The following is a 22,744-nucleotide window of genomic DNA, read 5'->3' on the forward strand; positions in this document are numbered from 1 at the left end:
GCACCCATGACTAGTCACCATACCCACATTCCTTAAGCAGACATATACAATCACAATCGATGTCCATTATCCCCATTTCACACTATTTCTCCATATCATCCCCCCTTTTCTATTAAATTAAGTAAATTCTTTTACTTAAGCAGTCTTCCCGAATGATATAAAGCATCATACATAAGTGTTACCCTTTTAAACATTCTCCAAACCCACAAATATAACATAATGGTAAGTATTAAGGAAATTCCTAAACTGATCAATAAGATCACAATGGGGTGTACCATAGTGTTAAGAATTCCTGTTGCAGAAGGTGACCAGCCAAAGAGAGTATCCCACCAATTATGGTTTCCATCCTGTTCTACCTTTTTAAAACTTTCTTGATCCCCTCTACATCATGATGGATCATAAGAAGAGTTTCATGTCCCTTTTCTTTGGTTTCTTCCAGTATACGTTGTAAATCTGCATGTTTTAATAGTTCTTTTATACTGCTTATATTTAGTCCTATGGGGGTAGGAATTATTATCTGTGATAGGGTAAAGTTGGATTTTAAGAATGGATGAGACACTACTGGGGCTGAGTAACTAAAATCGCATCCTGTGATAGTAGTAAAATTACAAATACAATAATTTGAATACTGTGCAGTCTCCTTTACCTCCCCATCTATGGTTATTGTGTTACACTTAGTTCTCAAACACGCACATCCCTTCCCTGCATATATAATTACTGTTTTCAAGTTTGCATTTGGTCGGGCCTCGAAATGACATATTTTCTGATCTGTATCTAAACAAGTAACCTGAGCCATTATAGTATTGCTTTCGCAGAGGAAGCCCTGCTGCTCTCGCATAATACAAGATTCTAAATCTACTGTTTGCCACTTGTCGCCTGTCTTTCTGGCCCATGTTCTATGTTCAAAAGGATATAGGAGCACCCCATTATGGTTAATTCCAAGGGCTACAATGGGGTGTATGGTAATTATTACTGCATTATGTATGGTTAATACAAAAGCTGTGATGGTGTGTGTGTTGGGGTCGTAGGTAAAGTTCACCATATTCCACCATGACTGGAGTTTTCTTTCTACCTCCGTAGCATTGTCCCAAACCATCTTTCGAATTTCCGTAGGAAATATGCCTTCCTCTCCTTCTCTTATTATGGATGCAGCTATTGATTGCATCCACATTTGGGCTTGGATACAACTTAGAGCCAGGGCGACGTCATCCTGTAAACCACCTAATGCCTTAGTGATGAGTTGATGATCTTCCATGTTTATTTGTTCCCACCTGGGGAGTACCTTCGATATCAACCATTGGTGCGCCCCTAATGCCAATAATGAAGATTTTAGTGGTTGTTGTAGTTTTGATAGATCGGCCGTGGTGGCGGCTAGTTTATTCATTATCACCTCTGAGTCTATGGAATTTAATACTCCGAGTCCTGTTCCCAACATTCCAGTTACATCTCTCACTATTCTGTTTCGATAAATATTTCCCCTTTTTCTTAACCAAGTTGTCCATCCCTCATAAGAGGTTCGTAAGAAGGGGGAACAGGATGGCTTAACATCAGAAACATTGACTTGTATTTTTAACTCTATTCTTTTAAGAGACCATTCTGGGTTAAACAACATTTGTTGCTGACCTGTATTTCTGATTACATATGGTCCAATTGTATAAATTTTTGGATCTGGTTTAGTTAATTTAAGATCAAGCGTTAATGGGGTTGTTGTAACTGTGGTGGTGGTAGGAACAGTGGTTAGCATGATTGTTATTTTGATCTTATAAGTCAGAGCTGTTCTTGGGGATTCCTTTCCTAGGCATATTATAAAGATGGGCTCGGTTAAGGTAAAATTGTGCCAACATTCCCGTGAATTAAAGCACATGGTTGTATTTAGAAGGGCAAATTCCTTATCTACCTTTCTGACATTAATCAGGGTGTCTCCCGAAATCTTGGTGTTATCCTTTTCATTATATGTTTGACACCCTACTTTTATCCTATCTCCTAATTTTCCCCATAATCGGTCGACTTTGTGTACATCCTCCCGATCCCATTGATTCCTTTGGTACACCTCATTTTCAGAAAAAAACACCATAGCTAGTTTTGTCTTTGAGTCCACCTTTCCCATTATTCCAGTGTGTTTTTTCTGGGCATGATTCCAAGGCCAGTTATCAGGCTCTTGGTTGTAGGCAAGAGAGAGGGTACAAAAAACCACAAATGGTTTAAACCCACTATTGATCATTTTAAGAATCTAAACGTTCCTCATATATACATATAAAATCTGTTTTGATCAAAAATATCTTTGTTTGAGTTGGGGCTTACTGATAACAAGTTGGGCAAGACTGGCCACTGGCTCAGTCCCAGACTCTTTTGTTCTATATTGTTTGTTGTGGTGCCCTTCCCATATGGTGCATCCGCAACCGCTCAGGTTCACTTACTTGCCACCCACATTGTTCCCATTTGTCCGAGTAAATTTGAGTTTCAATTCTTTTTTATCTGGGGTTACTTTCCACGAAGTTGCAGGGGCTTTCTTAATCCGGGTATGGTGAATCCAAGAATTCTGTCCCTCAGCCTTGATTGCAGTGTAGGTGGTGAGTAGGACTTGAAAAGGTCCGGTCCACTGTGGTTCCAGGGTTTTATCTGCAAAACACTTAACGTATACATAGTCTCCTGGTCGTATATCGTGAACAGGTCCATCCAGACCCCTACTTCGTGTTCCCATCACATGCTTCTCAATTCTTATTAATTGTTGGTTTAGTGCCACCATATAGGAAGTCATTGTTTCTTCACCAATCTGTGAAGACGTCCCCTTTTGTACCCCATAGGGTCATCCATATAAAACTTCAAATGGGCTAAGCCCCTCTTTTGCTCTTGGTCTAGTTCGAATTCGTGTAAGAGCTAATGGCAAAGACTGGGGCCAAGTTAGATTTGTTTCTTGACCTAACTTGACAATCTGTTGTTTGATTAGATGATTCATCTTTTCCACCTGGCCACTCGATTGTGGTTGGTATGGGGTATGTAATTGCCAATCTATTCCTAGATGGTGGCTGATCTGTTGCACTATTCTGGACACAAAATGTGGTCCTCTATCCGAGGACATTACCGCTGGGACTCCAAACCTAGGTATTATCTCTTGGAGTAGTATTTTGGTCACTTCCCGGGCTTTAGCAGTTCTGCACGGGAAGGCTTCTGGCCAACCTGAAAACAAATCAGACATAACTAATAAATATTGGTAACCCCCTTTTCTTGGGAGTTTGGAAAATCAGCTTGCCACTGTTGTCCTGGATAATTTCCTCTACTAATGTTCCCTAGTTTTATTTTATTTGCTGTATTGGGATTATTGCGTAAACACATTTCACATTGCTGAGTCACCTGTTTTATTACAGTAGACAAGTTTCCCCCTATCAATTTCTGATTTAGACTTTTATATAAAGTATCAGCTCCCCAATGCGTCTTATTATGTTCTGTTAGGGCTGTGGTCCATATTAAATTGGATGGTACCACTATATGGCCATCTGCCAAATAAGCCCACTTGTTTAATTTTATTTTACCATTCATGTCCTGAATTAGCTTTAGGTCTTCTTTAGAATAGTTTGGCTCCTGATCTGTACTTACAGTTTGGATTTTATCGTCTGGCATTAAGGAGAATTCCTCCTTTCCTGCCTCCTCTGCTACTCGTCTGGCCTCATGGTTCGCCAGGCGGTTTCCAATTTCCAAATCAGTGCCCCAGTGTGTCATCTTATGTTCTTCCTTCCTGGGTGACCCTCTTATAACAGAGGGGGCCATTCCTCACATCAAGGTCTGGCATGGCATTTGTTCCCACCGCTCAACGCCTACTGGGTTGCAGCCAACAGCGGAGCTCAAGATTCTTCTTGGTGGCAAACACAGAGGCCAACCCAGTCTTGCCCTTGACTATGGTAGGAGGCACCTGACCAACCTTATTCCTTGTACTTCCTTGTCAATGCAGTTTCATCTGCACATCCCATAACAAGTCACTGCCATGGCAAAACACACAGATTTACATTAGTAGAACTACTACAGAGTGTATTTTATTTCAGTTTTTCTGCCAATATCCCCACAGCCTTGCTGACCAAGGGATACTGTTTTTATCTGAACTGGGCAAGCCTCCCCCTTATCATTTTACTGTAACAGGTAAAGCATTTTTCACCTTTCCTGGAATTTATTTTCAGATACACCTGGTTAAAAATTTCTCTTACTTCAGGGAGGTCCTCTTTTCCTCTTTTCTGCTGAATTAAAGATAATCTCAATATTTCAATTACTTGATCATTTTTAACTTTTAGTTTCATTTCTCCTTCTTTAAAGTCTAGATGTTCTAATAAATCTCATCCCAACAAAGATTTTGGTGAATTTGGCATTCTTATTTGGTTTTTTTTGTTTGTACTTTAAAGGTTTCAGGATGCTTTCCTGGTGGCCAGCAGCTCCCACAACTGTAACATTTATTTATTTATTTATTTTTTACTGAAGTTTAACAAATAAGTTGGTTTTGTATTCACTAAAATTCCACCTCATACCCATTGCCTGCCCTAAAGGGGCCGTTACCGGTCCTGTTGTACTGCAAATGCTGCAGCAATTGGGGTGACATTGTCAGGTTCTTCTGCTCAATTGTCAGCAACAGCAACCCCCTCCTCCTCCCCAGCAGAAGGGAGCAGGAGATGCTCTTCCTGCTCTGCAGGTTACACAAGCCTGCCTCTGCAGCAGCACTTCTGGTTTAACTCTTTCTTACCCTGAATTCAAATCTGCTCCTTGTTGCTTTAAGTCTGTGTTCTTACATATCATCCTTTGCAGGCAAACAGAAAACACCCTGCCATGCATCCCAGCATGATTCAGTCGCACCTTCGAGGGGGTACGGGGGTTTGTACAAACTCACCCCAATACTTCAACACTTCTCCACCCACCCCCATCTCAGGTTTTACATACATCAGTACAAGTTTTTATCTTACAACGTGTTTCATTCTGGTTGCTCCACAGAAGGAACCGCAACCTGAACTTTTTAACACAAAAATTTCAACAAGAACATCTTTCTAGTTTAGGTCTCAGGTTTTTTTTCCTATCCTTTTCTAGAGCCATCATCAAAGATCAGGTGATGTTAATCCCGCACTCTTTCTAGTGCTAGTACCATAGGATCCCGAGGGGGTACTAATCCATAGTCCTTTTGCCACTCAGGTTTGTCCTGGAGGACGAAGAACATGTTTGCATATGATACTTCGTCCCATTTTCCTTCTCTTCTCAGAAACATTAATTGCAGGAGAGTGTTATAATCTAACATTCCTCCTTCCTGAGGCCATTTCGCATCACTCTCCAATTTATACAAAGGCAACCACTGATTACAATATTTAACCAATTTCCTTCTATTTTCGGTACCACCATGTCCTACGATATCGCTCCAATGTTTTAATATACAACCCAAGGGTGATTTTTCACAGGGCTTACTCCTTCCATTTCCCATTTTGCAATTTTAATTACTTTGTTTTTCTCTGGCCGCCTTAGACACCCAAGGTCGGAAACGCGGATAGAGTTTCTTACTCATTTTGCACTCAAACGCCTGTCTCAAGCACTCTTGCACTCACACTCAGTCAAAATAATTAAGCTATACACGGAAAATCAAAATGCGCATCTCAATCACACCATTCACACTCTCCGGGCAGCCCGCAATCACACAAGCAGTATGTTATACGGTACCGTGCACTTATGTACAAACTTTTAGGAACACTAACAGCTCACAAAGTATGCATTTCAATGAACAATTGCCAAAAAACAATCAACAAACAAAAACCAGTTTTCCTGGTCTTAAGCAGAGTGTTAAGTTTTCCGCTATTTGCCACGAATTACCAGAATATTAATATTTTTCAACATACATTTCATAACTCCGAGTTTTGAACATGTAACAAGACAACACATAGAACAAACAAGACACAGAGCGCTATTTCAGTTGTTACATTCCAGGAATTCCCCAATTCTTAAGACAACCTAAAGGAAGTTTTTAGCTTCCTCTTTTTCCTACGCAAAAGTTTCCCTTTTACTTTTGCTGTGAGGTCCCTCTTGTTCCTGTGAGATTCCGCCTTATTCCGTCCCGCCCCCCGCTTTCCGTCACGAGGCCTCCGGGCTTTTAGGAATGGCAGTAACCTCGGATTTGCTCGATCTGCCCTCAAGATCGCTAGCGGCCGCCCCTTGGTCAGCAAACCCCCTCCCAAGGTACCTTTCCACCTGGGGACTACGCTGCGCGCCAGACGTCTCCGTGCGTCTCACCAGCCGCCCCTGTTACTAAACATACCGTTTTATCCGTGGACCCAGGGGTTTCTCTTCTGCTCCCGGGTGAACAGCTGAGAAGAGGAGGCTCCTCCGAGGAAATCTCCCGGGGCGCGCCTAGGAGCGTCCGCTCCGCAGCTGGTCCCTCAGCCGAGTAGAAATCCTCCTGCCTGGCTCGCCAAACTGACGTGCGGAATTAGACTCTATAACTCGAAAGTTGTAAAGTAGGTATGTTTATTGCGCGCAGATGCACGGGGGATCGCTCCTCCACAAGCGTGCATGCCCGAAGTGACGATCCATCTCACATTTATACAATGAACAAATGAATATTCAATTAACGCCTATACATATTCGTTACCTAAACCCCGCTTCGTATGTTAATTAGCTTATCAGTCCCTTTCCTGGAATGTGGTGGTCTTGCAGGTTTGTAGGTGATTCATGTTCTTGTGACCATCCGATCTTCTTCAGGTGATTCATGTCCTTGTGACCATCCAATCTTCTCCAGCAAGGAGACTTAGCACTCCTTCCCTCTAGATACCATTTGAATGTCTCTCATCTTTTTCTCATTCTCTTTTAAATAGCCCCTTTGTTAGAGGAAGAGGGGCAGGCGTCTCCTCAAAAATGTAGTTGTCTCCTCAAGGCTGTGTGCCTATGTGACCAGACACCACACCCATGACTAGTCACCATACCCACATTCCATAAGCAGACACATACAATCACAATCGATGTCCATTATCCCCATTTCACACTATTTCTCCATATCACTGGAAGCTCTCTGCACGTTCCCCAGGGGCTCTGTGGCCCTCAAGAAAAGAGAGCTGTTCATTTGCATTGCAGTCCATTCTGCTTACACCCCCAAGCCTCCCACATCTGTGCTTCAGGACAAGTTGGCCTTGGATTGCATACATTCCTTTTTATGGACTATCTGAGAGGTAATCATTGTGTCTTTGAACATAAGCCCTGATGAGACTGAAACACCTGGTTGAAATTTCTTCTCCTTTTCTGTTAATAGAGTATCACTGTGATATGGAGAAATAGTGTGAAATAGGGACAATGGACATCGATCGTGATTGTATGTCTGCTCAAGGAATGTGGGTATGGTGACTGGTCATGGGTGTGGTGTATGGTCACATAGGCACACAGCTTTGAGGAGATGCCTGCCCTTCTTCCTCTAACAAAGGGGCTATTTAAAAAAGGATGAGAAAAGGATGAGAGACATTCCAATGTTATCTAGAGGGAGGGAGTGCTAAGTCTTCTTGCTGGAGAAGATCAGATGGTCACAAGGACATGAATCGCCTACAAACCTGCAAGACCACCACATTCCAGGCAAAGGACTGATAAGCTAATTAACATATGAAGCGAGAGTAAGTGGGTTTAGGTAACGAATATGTATAGGCGTTAATTGAATATTCATTTGTTTTATTGTATAAATGTGAGATGGTTCCTCACTTCGGGCATGCATGCTTGTGGAGGAGCGATCCCCCGTGCATCTGCGTGCAATAAACATACCTACTTTATAACTTTCGAGTTATAGAGTCTAATTCCGTACGTCATTAGTAGCACTCGAGCTTCTGGTTTCCTGCATATGCAAGCAGTAGCATTGCTTTTGGCTTCTATTGTCAGGAGTTTTAACAACTGTTGGTTGAAGTTTTACCTTTTTAAGAAAATAATGAATGCTGAGATTCTGCATAGCAAATTGAAGCTTCAGAAACGAGTAGAGTCACTGCATCTTAAGTAGTGGTCACTGGCTTGATATAGCCAAACTAAACACAAGGGAAGAAATAAGAGGTGTGTTAACCTCTTAAATTGTTACGTTCTGTTTATTTTTCTTTTTTTCTTTTTTCTTTTGTTTGTTTGGGCTTTTTTTCCTCCAGATTTGTTTTGTGGCAGTTGGGTTAGTTCTTAGGTTTGCAAAAAAAGACAGTTTGCCTTCTCTTTGAATACATGTGCTTACATTTGAGTGTGTTTAGTACTTATTTAAAAGCTTTTTCTGAACATATGACGTGCGGAATTAGACTCTATAACTCGAAAGTTGTAAAGTAGGTATGTTTATTGCGCGCAGATGCACGGGGGATCGCTCCTCCACAAGCGTGCATACCCGAAGTGACGAACCATCTCACATTTATACAATGAACAAATGAATATTCAACTAACGCCTATACATATTTGTTACCTAAACCCTGCTTCGTATGTTAATTAGCTTATCAGTCCGTTTCCTGGAATGTGGTGGTCTTGCAGGTTTGTAGGTGATTCATGTTCTTGTGACCATCCGGATCTTCTTCAGGTGATTCATGTCCTTGTGACCACCCGATCTTCTTCAGGTGATTGTGACCACCCAATCTTTTCCAGCAAGGAGACTTAGCACTCCCTCCCTCTAGATAGCATTTGAATGTCTCTCATCTTTTCTTATTCTCTTTTAAATAGCCCCTTTGTTAGAGGAAGAAGGGCAGGCGTCTCCCCTTTGTTAGAGGAAGAGGGGCAGGCGTCTCCCCGTCTCCCCTTTGTTAGAGGAAGAGGGGCAGGCGTCTCCTCAAAACTGTGGTTGTCACCGCACCCATGACTAGTCACCATACCCACATTCCTTAAGCAGACACATACAATCACAATCCATGTCCATTATCCCCATTTCACATTATTTCTCCATATCAATCCCCCCTTTTCTATTAAATTAAGTAAATTCTTTTACTTAAGCAGCCTTCCCGAATGATATAAAGCATCATACATAAGTGTTACTCTTTTAAACATTCTCCAAACCCACAAATATAACATAATGGTTAGTATTAAGGAAATTCCTAAACTGATCAATAAGATCACAATGGGGTGTACCATAGTGTTAAGAATTCCTGTTGCAGAGGGTGACCAGCCAAAGAGAGTATCCCACCAATTATGGTTTCCATCCTGTTCTACCTTTTTTAAAACTTTCTTGATCCCCTCTACATCATGATGGATCATAAGAAGAGTTTGATGTCCCTTTTCTTTGGTTTCTTCCAGTATACGTTGTAAATCTGCATGTTTTAATAGTTCTTTTATACTGCTTATATTTAGTCCTATGGGGGTAGGAATTATTATCTGTGATAGGGTAAAACTGGATTTTAAGAATTGATGAGACACTACTGGAGCTGAGTAACTAAAATCGCATCCTGTGATAGTAGTAAAATTACAAATACAATAATTTGAATACTGTGCAGTCTCTTTTACCTCCCCATCTATGGTTATTGTGTTACACTTAGTTCTCAAACACGCACATCCCTTCCCTGCATATATAATTACTGTTTTCAAGTTTGCATTTGGTCGGGCCTCGAAATGACATATTTTCTGATCTGTATCTAAACAAGTATCCTGAGCCATTATAGTATTGCTTTCACAGAGGAAGCCCTGCTGTTCTCGCATAATACAAGATTCTAAATCTACAGTCTGCCACTTGTCGCCTATCTTTCTGGCCCATGTTCTATGTTCAAAAGGGTATAGGAGCACCCCATTATGGTTAATTCCAAGGGCTACAATGGGGTGTATGGTAATTATTACTGCATTATGTATGGTCAACACAAAAGCTGTGATGGTGTGTGTGTTGGGGTCATAGGTAAAGTTCACCATATTCCACCATGACTGGAGTTTTCTTTCTACCTCCGTAGCACTGTCCCAAACCATCTTTCGAATTTCTGTAGGAAATATGCCTTCCTCTCCTTCTCTTATTATGGATGCAGCTATTGATTGCATCCACATTTGGGCTTGGATGCAACTTAGAGCCAGGGCGACGTCATCCTGTAAACCACCTAATGCCTTAGTGATGAGTTGATGATCTTCCATGTTTATTTGTTCCCACCTGGGGAGTACCTTCGATATCAACCATTGATGTGCCCCTAATGCCAATAATGAAGATTTTAGTGGTTGTTGTAGTTTTGATAGATCGGCCGTGGTGGCGGCTAGTTTATTCATTATCACCTCTGAGTCTATGGAATTTAATACTCAGAGTCCTGTTCCCAACATTCCAGTTACATCTCTCACTATTCTGTTTCGATAAATATTTCCCCTTTTTCTTAACCAAGTTGTCCATCCCTCATAAGAGGTTCGTAAGAAGGGGGAACAGGATGGATTAACATCAGAAACATTGACTTGTATTTTTAACTCTATTCTTTTAAGAGACCATTTTGGGTTAAACAACATTTGTTGCTGACCTGTATTTCTGATTACATATGGTCCAATTGTATAAATCTTTGGATCTGGTTTAGTTAATTTAAGATCGAGCGTTAATGGGGTTGTTGTAACTGTGGTGGTGGTAGGAACAGTGGTTAGCATGATTGTTATTTTGATCTTATAAGTCAGAGCTGTTCTTGGGGATTCCTTTCCTAGGCATATTATAAAGATGGGCTCGGTTAAGGTAAAGTTGTGCCAACATTCCCGTGAATTAAAGCACATGGTTGTATTTAGAAGGGTAAATTCCTTATCTACCTTTCTGACATTAATCTGGGTGTCTCCTGAAATCTTGGTGTTATCCTTTTCATTATATGTTTGACATCCTACTTTTATCTTATCTCCTAATTTTCCCCATAATCGGTCGACTTTGTGTACATCCTCCCGATCCCATTGATTCCTTTGGTACACCTCATTTTCAGAAAAAAACCACCATAGCTAGTTTCGTCTTTGAGTCCACCTTTCCCATTATTCCAGTGTGGTTTTTCTGGGCATGATTCCAAGGCCAATTATCAGGCTCTTGGTTGTAGGCAAGAGAGAGGGTACAAAAAACACAAATGGTTTAAACCCACTATTGATCATTTTAAGAATCTAAACGTTAAAATCTGTTTTGATCAAAAATATCTTTGTTTGAGTTGGGGCTTACTAATAACAAGTTGGGCGAGCCTGGCCACTGGCTCAGTCCCCGACTCTTGTTCTATATTGTTTGTTGTAGTGCCCTTCCCATATGGTGGATCCGCAACCGCTCAGGTTCACTTACTTGCCACCCACATTGTTCCCATTTGTCCGAGTAAATTTGAGTTTCAGTTCTTTTTTGTCTGGGGTTACTTTCCAAGAAGTTGCAGGGGCTTTCTTAATCCGGGTATGGTGAATCCAAGAATTCTGTCCCTCAACCTTGATTGCAGTGTAGGTGGTGAGTAGGACTTGAAAAGGTCCGGTCCACTGTGGTTCCAGGGTTTTATCTGCAAAACACTTAACGTATACATAGTCTCCTGGTTGTATATCGTGAACAGGTCCATCCAGACCCCTACTTCGTGTTCCCATCACATGCTTCTCAATTCTTATTAATTGTTTGTTTAGTGCCACCATATAGGAAGTCATTGTTTCTTCACCAATCTGTGAAGACATCCCCTTTTGTACCCCATAGGGTCGTCCATATAAAATTTCGAATGGGCTAAGCCCCTCTTTTGCTCTCGGTCTAGTTCGAATTCGTGTAAGAGCTAATGGCAAAGACTGGGGCCAAGTTAGATTTGTTTCTTGGCCTAACTTGACAATCTGTTGTTTGATTAGATGATTCATCTTTTCCACCTGGCCACTCGATTGTGGTCGGTATGAGGTATGTAATTGCCAATCTATTCCTAGATGGTGGCTGATCTGTTGCACTATTCTGGACACAAAATGTGGTCCTCTATCCGAGGACATTACCGCTGGGACTCCAAACCTAGGTATTATCTCTTGGAGTAGTATTTTGGTCACTTCGCGGGCTTAAGCAGTTCTGCATGGGAAGGCTTCTGGCCAACCTGAAAAGGTATCCATTAGTACCAATATCGATACCCCCCTTTTCTAGGAAGTTCTGAGAAATCGATCTGCCAATGTTGCCCTAGAACATTCCCTCTGCAAATGTTCCCTAGTTTTATTTTATTTGCTGTATTGGGATTATTGCGTAAACACATTTCACATTTCCGAGTCACCTGTTTTATTACAGTATACAAGTTTCACCCTTTCAATTTCTGATTTAGACTTTTATATAAAGTATCAGCTCCCCAATGCGTCTTATTAATAATAGGGCTGTGGTCCATATTAAATTGGATGGTACCACTATACAACCATCCCTTAAATAAGTCCACTTACTTAATTTTATTTTATAATTCATGTCCTGAATTACCTTTAAGTTTTCTTTAGAATAGTTTGGCTCTCGATCTGTACTTACAGTTTGGATTTTATCATCTGGTATTAAGGATAATTCCTCTTTTCCTACCTCCTCTGTTACTCGTCTGGCCTCATGGTCGGCCAGGCGGTTTCCAATTTCCAAATCAGTGCCTCAGAGTGGGCCATGCCTCACATCAAGGTCTGGCATGGCATTTGTTCCCACCGCTCAACGCCTGCTGGGTTGCAGCCAACAGCGGAGCTCAAGATTCTTCTTGGTGGCAAACACAGAGGCCAACCCAGTCTTGCCCTTGACTATGGTAGGAGGCACCTGACCAACCTTATTCCTTGTACTTCATTGTCAATGCAGTTTCATCTGCACATCCCATAACAAGTCACTGTCATGGCAAAACACACAGATTTACATTAGTAGAACTACTACAGAGTGTATTTTATTTCAGTTTTTCTGCCAATATCCCCACAGCCTTGCTGACCAAGGGATACTGTTTTTATCTGAACTGGGCAAGCCTCCCCCTTATCATTTTACTGTAACAGGTAAAGCATTTTTCACCTTTCCTGGAATTTATTTTCAGATACACCTGGTTAAAAATTTCTCTTACTTCAGGGAGGTCCTCTTTTCCTCTTTTCTGCTGAATTAAAGATAATCTCAATATTTCAATTACTTGATCATTTTTAACTTTTAGTTTCATTTCTCCTTCTTTAAAGTCTAGATGTTCTAATAAATCTCATCCCAACAAAGATTTTGGTGAATTTGGCATTCTTATTTGGTTTTTTTTGTTTGTACTTTAAAGGTTTCAGGATGCTTTCCTGGTGGCCAGCAGCTCCCACAACTGTAACATTTATTTATTTATTTATTTTTTACTGAAGTTTAACAAATAAGTTGGTTTTGTATTCACTAAAATTCCACCTCATACCCATTGCCTGCCCTAAAGGGGCCGTTACCGGTCCTGTTGTACTGCAAATGCTGCAGCAATTGGGGTGACATTGTCAGGTCCTTCTGCTCAATTGTCAGCAATAGCAATCCCCTCCTCCTTACCAGCAGAAGGGTTCGGGGCAAGAGATGCTCTTCCTGCTCTGCAGGTTACACAAGCCTGCCTCTGCAGCAGCACTTCTGGTTTAACTCTTTCTTACCCTGAATTCAAATCTGCTCCTTGTTGCTTTAAGTCTGTGTTCTTACATATCATCCTTTGCAGGCAAACAGAAAACACCCTGCCATGCATCCCAGCATGATTCAGTCGCACCTTCGAGGGGGTACGGGGGTTTGTACAAACTCACCCCAATACTTCAACACTTCTCCACCCACCCCCATCTCAGGTTTTACATACATCAGTACAAGTTTTTATCTTACAACGTGTTTCATTCTGGTTGCTCCACAGAAGGAACCGCAACCTGAACTTTTTAACACAAAAATTTCAACAAGAACATCTTTCTAGTTTAGGTCTCAGGTTTTTTTTCCTATCCTTTTCTAGAGCCATCATCAAAGATCAGGTGATGTTAATCCCGCACTCTTTCTAGTGCTAGTACCATAGGATCCCGAGGGGGTACTAATCCATAGTCCTTTTGCCACTCAGGTTTGTCCTGGAGGACGAAGAACATGTTTGCATATGATACTTCGTCCCATTTTCCTTCTCTTCTCAGAAACATTAATTGCAGGAGAGTGTTATAATCTAACATTCCTCCTTCCTGAGGCCATTTCGCATCACTCTCCAATTTATACAAAGGCAACCACTGATTACAATATTTAACCAATTTCCTTCTATTTTCGGTACCACCATGTCCTACGATATCGCTCCAATGTTTTAATATACAACCCAAGGGTGATTTTTCACAGGGCTTACTCCTTCCATTTCCCATTTTGCAATTTTAATTACTTTGTTTTTCTCTGGCCGCCTTAGACACCCAAGGTCGGAAACGCGGATAGAGTTTCTTACTCATTTTGCACTCAAACGCCTGTCTCAAGCACTCTTGCACTCACACTCAGTCAAAATAATTAAGCTATACACGGAAAATCAAAATGCGCATCTCAATCACACCATTCACACTCTCCGGGCAGCCCGCAATCACACAAGCAGTATGTTATACGGTACCGTGCACTTATGTACAAACTTTTAGGAACACTAACAGTTCACAAAGTATGCATTTCAATGAACAATTGCCAAAAAACAATCAACAAACAAAAACCAGTTTTCCTGGTCTTAAGCAGAGTGTTAAGTTTTCCGCTATTTGCCACGAATTACCAGAATATTAATATTTTTCAACATACATTTCATAACTCCGAGTTTTGAACATGTAACAAGACAACACATAGAACAAACAAGACACAGAGCGCTATTTCAGTTGTTACATTCCAGGAATTCCCCAATTCTTAAGACAACCTAAAGGAAGTTTTTAGCTTCCTCTTTTTCCTACGCAAAAGTTTCCCTTTTACTTTTGCTGTGAGGTCCCTCTTGTTCCTGTGAGATTCCGCCTTATTCCGTCCCGCCCCCCGCTTTCCGTCACGAGGCCTCCGGGCTTTTAGGAATGGCAGTAACCTCGGATTTGCTCGATCTGCCCTCAAGATCGCTAGCGGCCGCCCCTTGGTCAGCAAACCCCCTCCCAAGGTACCTTTCCACCTGGGGACTACGCTGCGCGCCAGACGTCTCCGTGCGTCTCACCAGCCGCCCCTGTTACTAAACATACCGTTTTATCCGTGGACCCAGGGGTTTCTCTTCTGCTCCCGGGTGAACAGCTGAGAAGAGGAGGCTCCTCCGAGGAAATCTCCCGGGGCGCGCCTAGGAGCGTCCGCTCCGCAGCTGGTCCCTCAGCCGAGTAGAAATCCTCCTGCCTGGCTCGCCAAACTGACGTGCGGAATTAGACTCTATAACTCGAAAGTTGTAAAGTAGGTATGTTTATTGCGCGCAGATGCACGGGGGATCGCTCCTCCACAAGCGTGCATGCCCGAAGTGACGATCCATCTCACATTTATACAATGAACAAATGAATATTCAATTAACGCCTATACATATTCGTTACCTAAACCCCGCTTCGTATGTTAATTAGCTTATCAGTCCCTTTCCTGGAATGTGGTGGTCTTGCAGGTTTGTAGGTGATTCATGTTCTTGTGACCATCCGATCTTCTTCAGGTGATTCATGTCCTTGTGACCATCCAATCTTCTCCAGCAAGGAGACTTAGCACTCCTTCCCTCTAGATACCATTTGAATGTCTCTCATCTTTTTCTCATTCTCTTTTAAATAGCCCCTTTGTTAGAGGAAGAGGGGCAGGCGTCTCCTCAAAAATGTAGTTGTCTCCTCAAGGCTGTGTGCCTATGTGACCAGACACCACACCCATGACTAGTCACCATACCCACATTCCATAAGCAGACACATACAATCACAATCGATGTCCATTATCCCCATTTCACACTATTTCTCCATATCACTGGAAGCTCTCTGCACGTTCCCCAGGGGCTCTGTGGCCCTCAAGAAAAGAGAGCTGTTCATTTGCATTGCAGTCCATTCTGCTTACACCCCCAAGCCTCCCACATCTGTGCTTCAGGACAAGTTGGCCTTGGATTGCATACATTCCTTTTTATGGACTATCTGAGAGGTAATCATTGTGTCTTTGAACATAAGCCCTGATGAGACTGAAACACCTGGTTGAAATTTCTTCTCCTTTTCTGTTAATAGAGTATCACTGTGATATGGAGAAATAGTGTGAAATAGGGACAATGGACATCGATCGTGATTGTATGTCTGCTCAAGGAATGTGGGTATGGTGACTGGTCATGGGTGTGGTGTATGGTCACATAGGCACACAGCTTTGAGGAGACGCCTACCCTTCTTCCTCTAACAAAGGGGCTATTTAAAAAAGGATGAGAAAAGGATGAGAGACATTCCAATGTTATCTAGAGGGAGGGAGTGCTAAGTCTTCTTGCTGGAGAAGATCAGATGGTCACAAGGACATGAATCGCCTACAAACCTGCAAGACCACCACATTCCAGGCAAAGGACTGATAAGCTAATTAACATATGAAGCGAGAGTAAGTGGGTTTAGGTAACGAATATGTATAGGCGTTAATTGAATATTCATTTGTTTTATTGTATAAATGTGAGATGGTTCCTCACTTCGGGCATGCATGCTTGTGGAGGAGCGATCCCCCGTGCATCTGCGTGCAATAAACATACCTACTTTATAACTTTCGAGTTATAGAGTCTAATTCCGTACGTCATTAGTAGCACTCGAGCTTCTGGTTTCCTGCATATGCAAGCAGTAGCATTGCTTTTGGCTTCTATTGTCAGGAGTTTTAACAACTGTTGGTTGAAGTTTTACCTTTTTAAGAAAATAATGAATGCTGAGATTCTGCATAGCAAATTGAAGCTTCAGAAACGAGTAGAGTCACTGCATCTTAAGTAGTGGTCACTGGCTTGATATAGCCAAACTAAACACAAGGGAAGAAATAAGAGGTGTGTTAACCTCTTAAATTGTTACGTTCTGTTTATTTTTCTTTTTTTCTTTTTTCTTTTGTTTGTTTGGGCTTTTTTTCCTCCAGATTTGTTTTGTGGCAGTTGGGTTAGTTCTTAGGTTTGCAAAAAAAGACAGTTTGCCTTCTCTTTGAATACATGTGCTTACATTTGAGTGTGTTTAGTACTTATTTAAAAGCTTTTTCTGAACATATGACGTGCGGAATTAGACTCTATAACTCGAAAGTTATAAAGTAGGTATGTTTATTGCGCGCAGATGCACGGGGGATCGCTCCTCCACAAGCGTGCATACCCGAAGTGACGAACCATCTCACATTTATACAATGAACAAATGAATATTCAACTAACGCCTATACATATTTGTTACCTAAACCCTGCTTCGTATGTTAATTAGCTTATCAGTCCGTTTCCTGGAATGTGGTGGTCTTGCAGGTTTGTAGGTGATTCATGTTCTTGTGACCATCCGGATCTTCTTCAGGTGATTCATGTCCTTGTGACCACCCGATCTTCTTCAGGTGATTGTGACCACCCAATCTTTTCCAGCAAGGAGACTTAGCACTCCCTCCCTCTAGATAGCATTTGAATGTCTCTCATCTTTTCTTATTCTCTTTTAAATAGCCCCTTTGTTAGAGGAAGAAGGGCAGGCGTCTCCCCTTTGTTAGAGGAAGAGGGGCAGGCGTCTCCCCGTCTCCCCTTTGTTAGAGGAAGAGGGGCAGGCGTCTCCTCAAAACTGTGGTTGTCACCGCACCCATGACTAGTCACCATACCCACATTCCTTAAGCAGACACATACAATCACAATCCATGTCCATTATCCCCATTTCACATTATTTCTCCATATCAATCCCCCCTTTTCTATTAAATTAAGTAAATTCTTTTACTTAAGCAGCCTTCCCGAATGATATAAAGCATCATACATAAGTGTTACTCTTTTAAACATTCTCCAAACCCACAAATATAACATAATGGTTAGTATTAAGGAAATTCCTAAACTGATCAATAAGATCACAATGGGGTGTACCATAGTGTTAAGAATTCCTGTTGCAGAGGGTGACCAGCCAAAGAGAGTATCCCACCAATTATGGTTTCCATCCTGTTCTACCTTTTTTAAAACTTTCTTGATCCCCTCTACATCATGATGGATCATAAGAAGAGTTTGATGTCCCTTTTCTTTGGTTTCTTCCAGTATACGTTGTAAATCTGCATGTTTTAATAGTTCTTTTATACTGCTTATATTTAGTCCTATGGGGGTAGGAATTATTATCTGTGATAGGGTAAAACTGGATTTTAAGAATTGATGAGACACTACTGGAGCTGAGTAACTAAAATCGCATCCTGTGATAGTAGTAAAATTACAAATACAATAATTTGAATACTGTGCAGTCTCTTTTACCTCCCCATCTATGGTTATTGTGTTACACTTAGTTCTCAAACACGCACATCCCTTCCCTGCATATATAATTACTGTTTTCAAGTTTGCATTTGGTCGGGCCTCGAAATGACATATTTTCTGATCTGTATCTAAACAAGTATCCTGAGCCATTATAGTATTGCTTTCACAGAGGAAGCCCTGCTGTTCTCGCATAATACAAGATTCTAAATCTACAGTCTGCCACTTGTCGCCTATCTTTCTGGCCCATGTTCTATGTTCAAAAGGGTATAGGAGCACCCCATTATGGTTAATTCCAAGGGCTACAATGGGGTGTATGGTAATTATTACTGCATTATGTATGGTCAACACAAAAGCTGTGATGGTGTGTGTGTTGGGGTCATAGGTAAAGTTCACCATATTCCACCATGACTGGAGTTTTCTTTCTACCTCCGTAGCACTGTCCCAAACCATCTTTCGAATTTCTGTAGGAAATATGCCTTCCTCTCCTTCTCTTATTATGGATGCAGCTATTGATTGCATCCACATTTGGGCTTGGATGCAACTTAGAGCCAGGGCGACGTCATCCTGTAAACCACCTAATGCCTTAGTGATGAGTTGATGATCTTCCATGTTTATTTGTTCCCACCTGGGGAGTACCTTCGATATCAACCATTGATGTGCCCCTAATGCCAATAATGAAGATTTTAGTGGTTGTTGTAGTTTTGATAGATCGGCCGTGGTGGCGGCTAGTTTATTCATTATCACCTCTGAGTCTATGGAATTTAATACTCAGAGTCCTGTTCCCAACATTCCAGTTACATCTCTCACTATTCTGTTTCGATAAATATTTCCCCTTTTTCTTAACCAAGTTGTCCATCCCTCATAAGAGGTTCGTAAGAAGGGGGAACAGGATGGATTAACATCAGAAACATTGACTTGTATTTTTAACTCTATTCTTTTAAGAGACCATTTTGGGTTAAACAACATTTGTTGCTGACCTGTATTTCTGATTACATATGGTCCAATTGTATAAATCTTTGGATCTGGTTTAGTTAATTTAAGATCGAGCGTTAATGGGGTTGTTGTAACTGTGGTGGTGGTAGGAACAGTGGTTAGCATGATTGTTATTTTGATCTTATAAGTCAGAGCTGTTCTTGGGGATTCCTTTCCTAGGCATATTATAAAGATGGGCTCGGTTAAGGTAAAGTTGTGCCAACATTCCCGTGAATTAAAGCACATGGTTGTATTTAGAAGGGTAAATTCCTTATCTACCTTTCTGACATTAATCTGGGTGTCTCCTGAAATCTTGGTGTTATCCTTTTCATTATATGTTTGACATCCTACTTTTATCTTATCTCCTAATTTTCCCCATAATCGGTCGACTTTGTGTACATCCTCCCGATCCCATTGATTCCTTTGGTACACCTCATTTTCAGAAAAAAACCACCATAGCTAGTTTCGTCTTTGAGTCCACCTTTCCCATTATTCCAGTGTGGTTTTTCTGGGCATGATTCCAAGGCCAATTATCAGGCTCTTGGTTGTAGGCAAGAGAGAGGGTACAAAAAACACAAATGGTTTAAACCCACTATTGATCATTTTAAGAATCTAAACGTTAAAATCTGTTTTGATCAAAAATATCTTTGTTTGAGTTGGGGCTTACTAATAACAAGTTGGGCGAGCCTGGCCACTGGCTCAGTCCCCGACTCTTGTTCTATATTGTTTGTTGTAGTGCCCTTCCCATATGGTGGATCCGCAACCGCTCAGGTTCACTTACTTGCCACCCACATTGTTCCCATTTGTCCGAGTAAATTTGAGTTTCAGTTCTTTTTTGTCTGGGGTTACTTTCCAAGAAGTTGCAGGGGCTTTCTTAATCCGGGTATGGTGAATCCAAGAATTCTGTCCCTCAACCTTGATTGCAGTGTAGGTGGTGAGTAGGACTTGAAAAGGTCCGGTCCACTGTGGTTCCAGGGTTTTATCTGCAAAACACTTAACGTATACATAGTCTCCTGGTTGTATATCGTGAACAGGTCCATCCAGACCCCTACTTCGTGTTCCCATCACATGCTTCTCAATTCTTATTAATTGTTTGTTTAGTGCCACCATATAGGAAGTCATTGTTTCTTCACCAATCTGTGAAGACATCCCCTTTTGTACCCCATAGGGTCGTCCATATAAAATTTCGAATGGGCTAAGCCCCTCTTTTGCTCTCGGTCTAGTTCGAATTCGTGTAAGAGCTAATGGCAAAGACTGGGGCCAAGTTAGATTTGTTTCTTGGCCTAACTTGACAATCTGTTGTTTGATTAGATGATTCATCTTTTCCACCTGGCCACTCGATTGTGGTCGGTATGAGGTATGTAATTGCCAATCTATTCCTAGATGGTGGCTGATCTGTTGCACTATTCTGGACACAAAATGTGGTCCTCTATCCGAGGACATTACCGCTGGGACTCCAAGCCTAGGTATTATCTCTTGGAGTAGTATTTTGGTCACTTCGCGGGCTTAAGCAGTTCTGCATGGGAAGGCTTCTGGCCAACCTGAAAAGGTATCCATTAGTACCAATATCGATACCCCCCTTTTCTAGGAAGTTCTGAGAAATCGATCTGCCAATGTTGCCCTAGAACATTCCCTCTGCAAATGTTCCCTAGTTTTATTTTATTTGCTGTATTGGGATTATTGCGTAAACACATTTCACATTTCCGAGTCACCTGTTTTATTACAGTATACAAGTTTCACCCTTTCAATTTCTGATTTAGACTTTTATATAAAGTATCAGCTCCCCAATGCGTCTTATTAATAATAGGGCTGTGGTCCATATTAAATTGGATGGTACCACTATACAACCATCCCTTAAATAAGTCCACTTACTTAATTTTATTTTATAATTCATGTCCTGAATTACCTTTAAGTTTTCTTTAGAATAGTTTGGCTCTCGATCTGTACTTACAGTTTGGATTTTATCATCTGGTATTAAGGATAATTCCTCTTTTCCTACCTCCTCTGTTACTCGTCTGGCCTCATGGTCGGCCAGGCGGTTTCCAATTTCCAAATCAGTGCCTCAGAGTGGGCCATGCCTCACATCAAGGTCTGGCATGGCATTTGTTCCCACCGCTCAACGCCTGCTGGGTTGCAGCCAACAGCGGAGCTCAAGATTCTTCTTGGTGGCAAACACAGAGGCCAACCCAGTCTTGCCCTTGACTATGGTAGGAGGCACCTGACCAACCTTATTCCTTGTACTTCATTGTCAATGCAGTTTCATCTGCACATCCCATAACAAGTCACTGCCATGGCAAAACACACAGATTTACATTAGTAGAACTACTACAGAGTGTATTTTATTTCAGTTTTTCTGCCAATATCCCCACAGCCTTGCTGACCAAGGGATACTGTTTTTATCTGAACTGGGCAAGCCTCCCCCTTATCATTTTACTGTAACAGGTAAAGCATTTTTCACCTTTCCTGGAATTTATTTTCAGATACACCTGGTTAAAAATTTCTTTTACTTCAGGGAGGTCCTCTTTTCTGTTGAATTAAAGATAAGCTCAATATTTCAATTACTTGATCATATTTAACTTTTAATTTCATTTCTCCTTCTTTAAACGTCTAGATGTTCTAATAAATCTCATCCCAACAAAGATTTTAGTGAATTTGGCATTCTTATTTGGTTTTTTTTTTTAGTTTGTACTTTAAAGGTTTCAGGATGTTTTCCTGGTGGCCAGCAGCTCCCACAACTGTAACAATATTTTTTTTTTTTTTTTTTTTTTTTTTTTACTGAAGTTTAACAAGTAAGTTGGTTTTGTATTCACTAAAATTCCACCTCATACCCATTCCCTGCCCTAGAAAGGCCGTTACCGGTCCTGTTGTACTGCAAATGCTGCAGCAATTGGGGTGACATTGTCAGGTCCTTCTGCTCAATTGTCAGCAAGAGCAACCCCTCCTCCTCACCAGCTGAAGGGTTCGGGGCAGGAGATGCTGTTCCTGCTCTGCAGGTTACACAAGCCTGCCTCTGCAGCAGCACTTCTGGTTTAACTCTTTCTTACCCTGAATGCAAATCTGCTACTTGTTGCTTTAAGTCTGTTGTTATTACGTATCATGCCGTTGCAGGCAAACAGAAAACATCCTGCCATGCATTCCAGCATGATTCAGTCGCACCTTCGAGGGGGTACAGGGGTTTGTACAAACTCACCCCAATACTTCAACACTTTCACAGGGTCTTTGATTCTTCACACACACGCGCATGCCTCAGGTTTTACATACATCAGTACAAGTTTTTATATCTTACAACGTGTTTCATTCTGGTTGCTCCACAGAAGGAACCGCAACCTGAGCTTTTTAACACAAAAATTTCAACAAGAACATCCTTTTCTAGAGCCACAATCAAAGATCAGGTGATGTTAATCCCACACTCTTTCTAGTGCTAGTACCATAGGATCCCGAGGGGGTACTAATCCACAGTCCTTTTGCCACTCAGGTTTGTCCTGGAGGACAAAGAACATGTCTGCATATAATACTTCATCCCATTTTCCCTCTGTCCTCAGAAACAACATTAATTGCAGGAGAGTGTTATAATCTAACGTTCCTCCCTCCTGAGG

At 41.5% G+C, this 22,744-nt stretch overlaps 1 protein-coding gene across 1 annotated transcript in view; it reads left to right on the plus strand.

Moving 5' to 3' along the window:
* LOC129734611 (ras-related protein Rab-3C-like) overlaps positions 1–22,744 on the plus strand; it is a 156,207-nt gene that overhangs the window by 84,418 nt on the left and 49,045 nt on the right. The window lies entirely within an intron of this gene.

The sequence above is a fragment of the Falco cherrug genome, chromosome W (genome assembly GCF_023634085.1).
Source record: "Falco cherrug isolate bFalChe1 chromosome W, bFalChe1.pri, whole genome shotgun sequence".
NCBI classification, from domain to species: Eukaryota; Metazoa; Chordata; class Aves; order Falconiformes; family Falconidae; genus Falco; species Falco cherrug.